Genomic DNA, 10119 nt, shown 5'->3' on the forward strand with positions numbered 1-10119 from the left:
AAAAATCTAAGCACTGAGCTGGAAACAAAGCTTGGTGAGTAAAGTCCTTGCTATGTAATCATAAAGACCTACATCAGCCTGCCAGCACCCATGTAAAAGTTGGTGAGGATCACACATGTGGATCTCAGAATCATGCTGGTCAGCTAGTCTAGCTGAATCAAGAGCTCTAGGATCAGTGAGCCTTTGTTCCCAAAGCTAAAGTGGAGAGTGACAGAGGAAGACTTCAACTTTGACCTCTAGTCTCCACACACCCATGTGTCCATAAGGGGGCGCACGTGCACGCGCATGCACACACACATACACACACACACACACACACACACACACACACACACACACACACACACTTCTGATGCACCTATACCTCTCCTACAAATTAGCAAACATATAACGATAATTACACACTTAAATTATTTGGTTGAGAGTGTGAAACTGTTGAGAAGTTTTTTAAGCTTTTAAAATGCTGAACAAGTGCATCGTCACATGGAAATTAAGTTAAACTTACATAAAGTCAGCAGCGACTCAGTATCAATACATACAGCTTCAATTCTGTAAAGCTGGTCGATTAATTAATTAATTAATTACGTGTGGCATAACCAGTATGTGCGAGGCACAGCACACAGTAAAGTGGAACAAGTGGCTTCTGCTCGTGAGAACATGTAAGCAGCATTTCATAGGGGAATACAGGCAAACTGTATTTACAAACATTTATTTACAGCTTTCTAAAGGCTTTCAGAGCTGATTTGCACCTATCACAAACATTCTAATGAGCAACAGTGCATATACTTGCAGATACTTTTCAAAAATTTTAAGCTTCTCTAAATCATTAGGTGGGACTTTTATATTTTGCCATATCCTGGTCCACAATACCACTTCCTTTCTGTCAATGTAATTATTTAGCCCTTCATCTCATCGTTTTACCTGGGATCAATCAATCCGTAGCTGCATTTATATACTATTAACTTTATATAGTACCAATCGGCATGGGAGATGTTTGTAAGTTTGAGAGTCTTAAGAAAGGGGAAATTTCTTTTTTTGGGAACTGGGCAGGGGGTGCCACCGAATGTGAGAAGAATAGATTAGGAGAATGAAAGTCAGGACTCCATGGGGACTCCAAGGTGGTCTGTACCTCGATGAATGGAAACAGCGACAAGCGAGGACAGGGAAGATTCTCTAGCGATAGGAAAAGGGTCGGAATGATGGGGGGTTGGGGGGGGATGATGAAATGACAAGTCTTAGCATGTGGCACACACATTAGCTGTGTGTCAGCATTCTATAGCTGTGGTGAAAAGGTTTATTTGGTTCAGGTTTTCAGAGGTTTCAGTTCCTGGTTGCTTCTGGTCTGTGGTCAGACTGAAGGGCTCCCTCACTTTTGGTACATAGGAAACAGAAAGACACACAGGCCAATGACATGATACTGTTTTCTCTAAACAGGCCCCACCTCTCAGTCTACACTCACCAAAGTATTCATACCTGGATGACTTTAGTGCCACATGATGAAATTAATCTCTTCTCAAAATTCGGACCAAGCTGTCAGCGCACAAGCCTTTTTTTTGAAGGACACATTTCCAATTGAAGACTGTAGTCTGTTGGAAAATTGAGTTGATCAGAATAAAGCCAACCTCCATGAGGACCTATAAACCATGCAAACATTTTATTTATCACACAGAGACAGTGTGAGGTTGACTTGTTGGTGGTGTGGGAAAATGAATCAATCAGTGAGAAATGGAGTTTGGGTTTAATTCTTTCTTTTTACCTGGATGAATTCAAACCCCATGTCTACCTACCTCAGCCTTCATTGTGAACAAAAATGGGAAAAAGGTGTCAAGGAATGATATCAGCAAAATTTCATTAAATTCCATTCAGGTATTAAGATCCATAAGTGATTTTCATTTTTGATATACCAGAGTTTTTTCTAAATCCTCTTTGCAAAAAGACTAGTTGCCTTCTGCATTTTGTTCCCATAATTCTTCAGTATTTGATGACAAAATTTCACATGAGAAAGAATAACAGGATGCACAATCAGCCATTCTCATAAATTCTTCAATCTTCTCAACCAACCTCTTCAATATCAGAGACCTTATTCTTGTACAGCAATACTCTTTCTGCTTGAGGAACAGATAATTTTTTAACCATATTCAAGAAGTGGAGCTGATTCTATTGGATGTTTTTGAGTCTAACATGTCACCTGCAGCTCTACAAGGTCAAATATTATTGACTTGAATTATGTTGCTCAAATGTCAGAGGGTGCTCTAAAAATTGATCATAATTTCAGTGATACATATGCCAAGGATGGAAGGAAAAGGGGAATTAATTGTCAATTAGTATTTGAAGAGCATATTTGTTTATGGTCACTCACCTTTTAAAAATGTGATTTAGTTCCATTTTTAAAATTAAAGAAAAGTAACCACCTTTATTTCCTTTAAAATAATGAAGTTAGGACTTTGAAGAATATAACATTTCTACATGTACTGAAGTAAAATTTTCGTTTGCACTCGACAACGGTGAAAGAAACTAATTTCTGCTGAGCATCACCTACCGTTTGTGATTTCACGGTGATCAGTATGTACTGACCAGTGGTCAGAACATTATCCACATCATGGCTGTTTTCCCACATTCCCAAGTGACCAAGGTCAAACATTTGTGCAAGCTTTAGAGAAGAGCCACATTTCCACATTAGAATATTAATATGTAAAACCCAAGAGAGAGGACAAGAGACACTGAAATTGACTTGGTCTGGGAAGAAAATTAAATATGTAAAATCTCTTCTGGGAACAGAACAGGAAAAAAAAAAGCAATAACTGAAAGACAGGATTTCTGAATAGATCGCAGAAGAAGAAGAAAATCTCCCCTCCAAATTAATACAACCAGGCAGCTCTAACATCGTTGTCTTTTTGGAGATATGGCAAAGTAAGTTGAGCAGCAACTGTGTGTAAGGTGGACAAGAGTTTTTCTCTTGAATATCCTAATTTGCAGTAGGGGAGAAGAAAATAAATATAATATTAAGGTTGGTCAGATGAACTCTTTTTTTTTTTTTTTTTTTTTTTTTTGGTTTTTCGAGACAGGGTTTCTCTGTGTAGCTTTGCGCCTTTCCTGGAACTCACTTGGTAGCCCAGGCTGGTCTTGAACTCACAGAGATCCGCCTGGCTCTGCCTCCCGAGTGCTGGGATTAAAGGCGTGCGCCACCACTGCCCGGCCAGATGAACTCTTAAAGGAATACTGTAGGGGAAAGATTGGTGCTGTGTCCAACTTCAGGGCTAGTTAATGGACTGGAACTCATTTCAGGGTGTTTGTTTTGGTGGTGAAAGAGATTTTTGTTAAAGGTTGAGGACTAGACCACATTCCCCATCATTCCTCTATATCATCACTCTTGAAAAATGGGTAGGAAAATTGAATAATGGGGAAAATTGTGACAAGGCACATCTTACATTCCTCACTGTTCTCCAAGCTTCATCATACTCACTATTTCCCTCCAGATAAAGCTAAAAAATAAAAGACTAAGTCAGAGAAACACTGCCAGCCGCCATGATGAAAAACAACATATAAAGATGCCGGTAAACCATGAGCCATGTGACAAGGTATAGATTAATAAAAATAGATTAATTTAAACTGTAAAAACAGTTAACAAAAAGCCTGCCATGGCCATACAGTTTATAACCAATATAAGTCTCTGTGTTTACTTGGTCGAGTTTGAGCGGTTGTGGGACTGACAGGTAAAAGCGATGTGTCCTGACTGTGGGCCAGACAGGAAAACTCCAACTACACTCCAGGTCTTCCAGTAGTGATTTATATATATTAGATGTCCAGCTTCTTTTGTTTAAAGAATGAACCTTAGTGATGACATGAAATATTCTTAATAGAATTATTTTTTATAAAAATGCATGGTCAATGATTAGTATATTTTTTAAGAGACTGATCCTGTACTGAAAATGCAATATGCTGTACGTGAGGAACAGGCTCTCAAGGCTTTGCACAGCCTTGCTCCTACAGCTCTGTAGGTTCTCATCACATGGCTGCTCTCTCATGGGAGTTTTTCACCCTGGCCTGCAGCTGTCCCCTGAGCATAATGCAAGTGGCTGACACCACTTTTAAGCTGGTAATTAACTCCTGAGTTAGTGGAGTGGAGTTGGAAATCTCTTATTCTGAAAGTCTGAATACTAATTGCTTATGAATGGTTTGAACTACTGTTGGCTCTAACACGGTTGCTATTTCCATAATATATGGACCCAGCACTACTTTCTCCATAAAACTTATTTTTCAAATTCCTTTTGCAAAATATAGAATTTATTATATGCACAACGTTTTGGTTGCTATTAAAATGAGAAACTTATTGTAAACTGGAAAGTGGGGAAGAATGTTGTGTCTTCATTGGTTTTAAATTCATTGTTCATTGTAATTTTAGACTCAGTATATTCTTTAAGTTTTATGATATGAGTTTATATAGAACACAGTCACAATAAGTGGATATGAAAGTTTCCTCTTTTATGTGCGCATTTGTGGTATGTGTGTGTTCTCATGTGCTCCTATGTGTGTGTGTGTGTGCATGTGTGCATGGGTGTGTGTGTGTGTGTGTGTGTGTGTGTGTGTGTGTGTGTGTGTGCATGAGGTTGATACTGCGTAACCAGAGCCTTTTCTCTGTCCTGCCTTACCCCTTAGCCATTTTCAAATAATCACTCAGAGGCTTGTATTAATTATAAGTATTTGACTGATGGCTCAGGCTTGTTACTAACTAGCTCTTACATTTAAGTTAACCCATTTTTATTAATCTTTTTATCACCATGTGGCCTGTGACTTACTGGTGCTCTGGCATCTTGTTCCTTTGGTGGCTGCTGGCAGCTGCCCTGACTCTGCCTTTCTTCATCTCCATCTTCAGTTTGAATGCACCGCCTAACCTTATTCTTCCTCGCCATTGGCCAAACAGCTTTATTTACCAACCAATGAGAGTAACACATATTCACAGCTTATAGAAAGCCCACCCCAAAGCAACACTAAGTGTCTTCCTAGATCACTCTCCACATTATTAGTTAAGGTAAAGTCAGTATCTGAACCCAGATTTGAGCTAGTCTAGTTTGCTGAGGATGCCCTACCTCTCTGATCCTGAGTGCTGGGGCCTTGAATTACAGGCAGCTGTCCTGCCTGCCTGGCTTTATATGTTGGTTATGAGGACTGGAACGTTGGTTCTCAGACTTGAAGAACAAGTGCTCTATCCACTGAGTTATCTCCTCAGGTCATGAAAATTTCTTTCTTAATTAATAGTTTTCAGAGACTCAAAATTTTCATTCCTTGGAAATGTTGCTCTCATGACTTATTTTTTTTTTTAAAGAAACAGTTTTGAACAGTAAGTTCTGCAATGCACCCATCATGGCCTTTGCAGCAGATAGCCCTTGAAATATCCACTATGTTTCCTCACGTTCTTTGGGAAAACTCTTTTGATATGTAAGGGATTGGGGGAAATGTTGCATAATTCATTCACTTGTTAGCAGGAGAATGCAGCCAAAGGACTGAATTTTTGAAAGACATTTTCCAGTGAACCTGAGTCAAATATGGTCTGGGTACAGGTTCAGCAGCTATCCTTTGAGCAAAGACATCCAAGTGAAAACCTTCATGAAACATAAATGGGAGCATTAATGCAAGATGAAGAAAATAATAGGTGTTAGCCTAGGATAAAAATGGAATTTTTAAAAAGGTGGAAGTAGAAAAATAGGGTTTATACACAGAAAATGCGATTTCAAATTTAAAACAATATTTTAAAGAATGCAACAAGTCTAGTGAACATATAAAATTTAATCATGTCACTAGATGGAAAGATTCTGTAATAATTCTCTGTATATAACATTTAGAATAAAATGATCCTCTCCAATGTTATTAAAGAATATTATATTTAATTATGTAACCTACTTGGAGATAAGTATGATTGCTCTGAGTGTCACTAAAGAATCTTTAAATGCAGGGAAGGCACACCATAAGGTGTAAATTTGTCAAAAATAATAGAGGTACAATATAATTACATTTCAAATACTGATGACATTTCTAAATAGATTTATGTCTTTTATCTGAATGCATAATATATGATAAAGATAGCAATGAAAATAAAATTATTTAATTTAACTGAGTTAACTCATAATTCAGCACCACTAATATATCCATTTATAATTCAGAAAGTCATAGAAATCTAGAAAGCATTAGGGCCCCAAGGCATGACCAATGCTTGTGACCAAGATGAAAAAAAGGCAATGAATAACAGAGCATAGAAAACTTCAGAGGACTCTCTGGAACAATGGATGACAATGGTAAAGTACTGTTCACGTTACCCACCCTCCAGTGTCCCCCCGGCCATCAAACTCCCAAAGTGTACCAAATGTGAAAGCGATCTCCAAACAACAACATGGCTCCCAGGAACCAGAAAGTGTGCCTTACAATGTGTATTAGTTAGATGTCTCATCTCTGTGACCAACTACTTGACTAAAATAACTTGAAGGAAGAGGAAAGAGCTGTTTGAGCTCACAGCTTCAGAGGGCTCAGCTCATGATTGCTCGGCCCCATATGTTTGGGCAGAACTCATAGTAAAGGGGTCATGTGGCAGAGTGACTCTTCATTTCATGGATAAGAAGAGAAAGGGAGTATACAGAAAAGGGCTAGGGCAAGATGCACCTCCAGGGCCATGCACCCAGATTCCTACTTCCTCAAATGAGGCTTCATCTGCTACTCATCGCCACCTTCCAATAATGCCATCGTATTATGAATCCGTCAAGGGATTTAGCCTATTGTTTAGGTCACAGTCTTCATATCAAATCACGTCTGGAAACACCGTGACAGACTGAAATGAATCATTGGTGGTGGTTTTCAACTTGGCTACATTTACACGTATCTAGAACACTTCTGCTTGTGTCTGTCACGGAGTTGCCAGATAGCATGACTGGGATGGCTGGAGGGGAAGAGAAGCTGTGACGCTTTCCCCTCCTGAGTGAATCTGTCAAGGCTGCTACCCTCTGTGACTTCAAACTCCACCTTCTTCAACCTTTAATGTGGACACAAGACCAAAAATTTCCAGAGAATGTCCAGATTTTCATGTTTGACTACAGTTGCTCAGGCATCCAGTTTCTCAGCCTAAGCAGCTACTAGGCTCTCTTTCTCTGGCATGCCAATAATGAGTTTTAGACTACCCCATGTTGTTCAAATCTTAGCTGGTCTTTTAGTAAAAAACTGGAGCCAGATATTGGGGTGAAAGCTGAAAGATCAGAGAAGCAGAGCAAGCCACAGCCAACTCTTCAGCTGATCCTGTTTCCACGAATTCTCAGACTGAAAGCCTCTGAGTCCTCACCTGAAAGGGTCTCAGCTGAACTGCTTCAGTTCCTGTTTCCTCACATCTTACATACCTTTCTCCACCCCACCATCACTTCCTGGGATTAAAGGTGTGTGCCACCACTCCCGGGCTCTGTTTCCAGTGTGGCTTTAAATTCACAGAGATCCAGATGGATCTCTATCTCCTGAGTGATAGGATTAAGATTGTGAGTCACCACTGTCTGGCCTCTATGTCTAATCTAGTGTCTGGTTCTGTCTTTTGATCCTCAGGAAAGCTTTTTTAGGGTACACAAATATATATTCTATATATATTGTTGATCTGTTCCTTTAAGGAACCTTAACCAATGCAGATATTGGTACTGAGAAGTGGTTCTACAGAAAGAGGATTGTAAGGATGAATTTCCTTAATGAGCTTGATGTCTCTTGGAGTTGGCTCTCTAATTTGACTGCACCTGAAGTTGCTAAAGATTCTCCTGGTAGTCTAGAGAGTGATGATAATCCATAAAATGAGCTGTTAAAAAATATACAAGATAAATGCAGTTGAGACTCCTCTTTCACCATCTGCGGGAGGCAACGGCTTTAATGACTGTCTGCTTGATGCTTTTGACCATTTCTGTAAAACTTATGAATATAATGATGATGGCTGGTTTCTCCTAGCGTCTCTGGACTAGGTGACACAGGAAAAGAATGAGCTACAAGATGCCATATGCCAGCTTCAGGTGCATATACACAATTAAAAGGAAAGTAAGTGTTTCCGGACAGTCTTTTCTCCTGCAGCTGTGGGACTCAAGTGGACCAAAAACAAACAAACAAACAAACAAATCACAAGTCCTCATCATGTGATTGAATGACCTGTAGACATTTACATTTCAGTATGCGTGTAGTTAAAACTGAAGGCACTTATCAGTGAAAAATGAAACCCTGTAACTTGACATGATAGAGATGTGTGGGATAGCCCTGGTGAGATGAAAGACATTAAACTCTGAGATTCTGTTGAAACTATTTTTGCCTGATAAAACATCCTCCCCATCTCTAATGGATGCTGTATTCCAACCCCCAGGACCTGACAAATCCCAGCTTCTCCTTGCTCTGTTCCTCCTCTTCCCTCCCTTAGTCTTGTTTACCTTGTTAATCTCACATACCAAGATTAACTCAGCTCAGTACCCAACATGGAGATCCTCACTCTTTTGATTATGCCTACGAGATATTTTGAGAAAATCACCATAAAAATTTATATTTCACATAATTTAATCAAAATAGGATCCATCTTTTTGTATGTGTGTATGTGTGTGGCATGTGTATGGGCAGGTGTGTAAGTGTGTGTGTAGGTCAGATGTCATCATTTCTCAGATTCCATCCACTGGTTTTTTTTTTTTTTTTTTTTTAATTTTTGAGACATCTCTTAATGGCCTGGAACTCATCAATTAGAACTAGGCTAGACTAAGATTATAAGCAGTTTGCCACCATGCTGCCTATTTGGTTTGTTTTTGGGGACTCGAACTCAGGTCCTTATGTTTATATAGAACCACTTTACCAGTTGAGCTACCTCCCCAGTCTCCTAAATGAAACTTATCTTCAGCTCAACACTTTGATCACACAGGGATGACTTTCAGGTATCATGATCGTCTATAGTCAAGTGGGGCTGTTCTCCCGCCATCTTGTCACTGGTGACAATCTTTCCCATGATCCTCAGGTTAGAGTTGGCTGTTCCGACTGCTGGATTCTAAATGTGTTGATGTCCCCCTTGCCCTCTCCCAGAAAGACTGTGGTGTTTGTGAGCAGTCAGGGCAGTCTTTCTTTTCATGTCTCTATAGTGTTGGCCAGCTTGAAAGTCTAACGTCAGACCATAATGAGTATAATCAATTGGAGGAAAGAAAAGGCATTGGAGAATGGTTATTTCTCCTCCACCTAATGTATAGGTTCAGGCGAAGTGTTCCTTCTGTTATTTTTAAGACTGCTGAAGACTGAAATAGTTTCCTCATTGAACAATCCATGGAGACTGAATAGAGCCAGGCCAGGGTCAGCTTGGCCCTCAAAGACCTCCTACTTTATTTAATTAACTGCAGCCAAAAGATAAATTATATAGCTATGTGACATTTGAAAGTCACTTTGAGCAAGCTCAGTACGTGGTGACCTAGAAATCTTTAGCCTTTGTCGGATAGGTGTAATTACAGCAATGTAAATCCTCTTTTTCTTCTTCGGTCAACACTCACTGGACCAAAATAACCATTGTGGCATCCTTTGCTACTGCCTGCTCTGACTTCTTGCATGTTAGCAAGTGCCCTTTGGCTGACTCCACTTCCACCCCTCTACCATTGCGATTTTGAGAGATACTCTTCTGGGGCTAAATGTGTGGGCATGTCGTGTAGCCCTTCCATTTGGCAGTAGAAGAAACAAAGAGCTTTAAAGGAGATGTAGCTACTTGTGGTTTCCACAGCATAAATTGTAAATATGATTTTATCAATGCAATACAATTATATTTTATAATCCTTTTTCCTTAAATATGTTAAACAATACATTGGATACTCTAAAATTAACTAGTATGTTCTAGGTACTAGTTTCCCAACAAGTAATATATTTAACAGTTTTAACCCAACACAAAGACTGTATAACCCAGCAAGGTGATGAGTGTTCTTCCTGTTTTCAGCTCTGCTTTCTTTTTGTTTACCAATAGTCCTTTACAAATCTATATCATAAATATATATGTGAATATATTTATTTCTGGTAGAAGGGGAATAGAGCAAGGTATATACCTTTTCATATTTCTGCTTTCTTTGCTTCTAGTAACAAATTGGAAATCCATACAAAGGAGTTTTT

This window comes from Peromyscus californicus, unplaced genomic scaffold (assembly GCF_007827085.1).
Source record: "Peromyscus californicus insignis strain IS unplaced genomic scaffold, ASM782708v3 Scaffold_22__1_contigs__length_63687245, whole genome shotgun sequence".
NCBI lineage: Eukaryota > Metazoa > Chordata > Mammalia > Rodentia > Cricetidae > Peromyscus > Peromyscus californicus.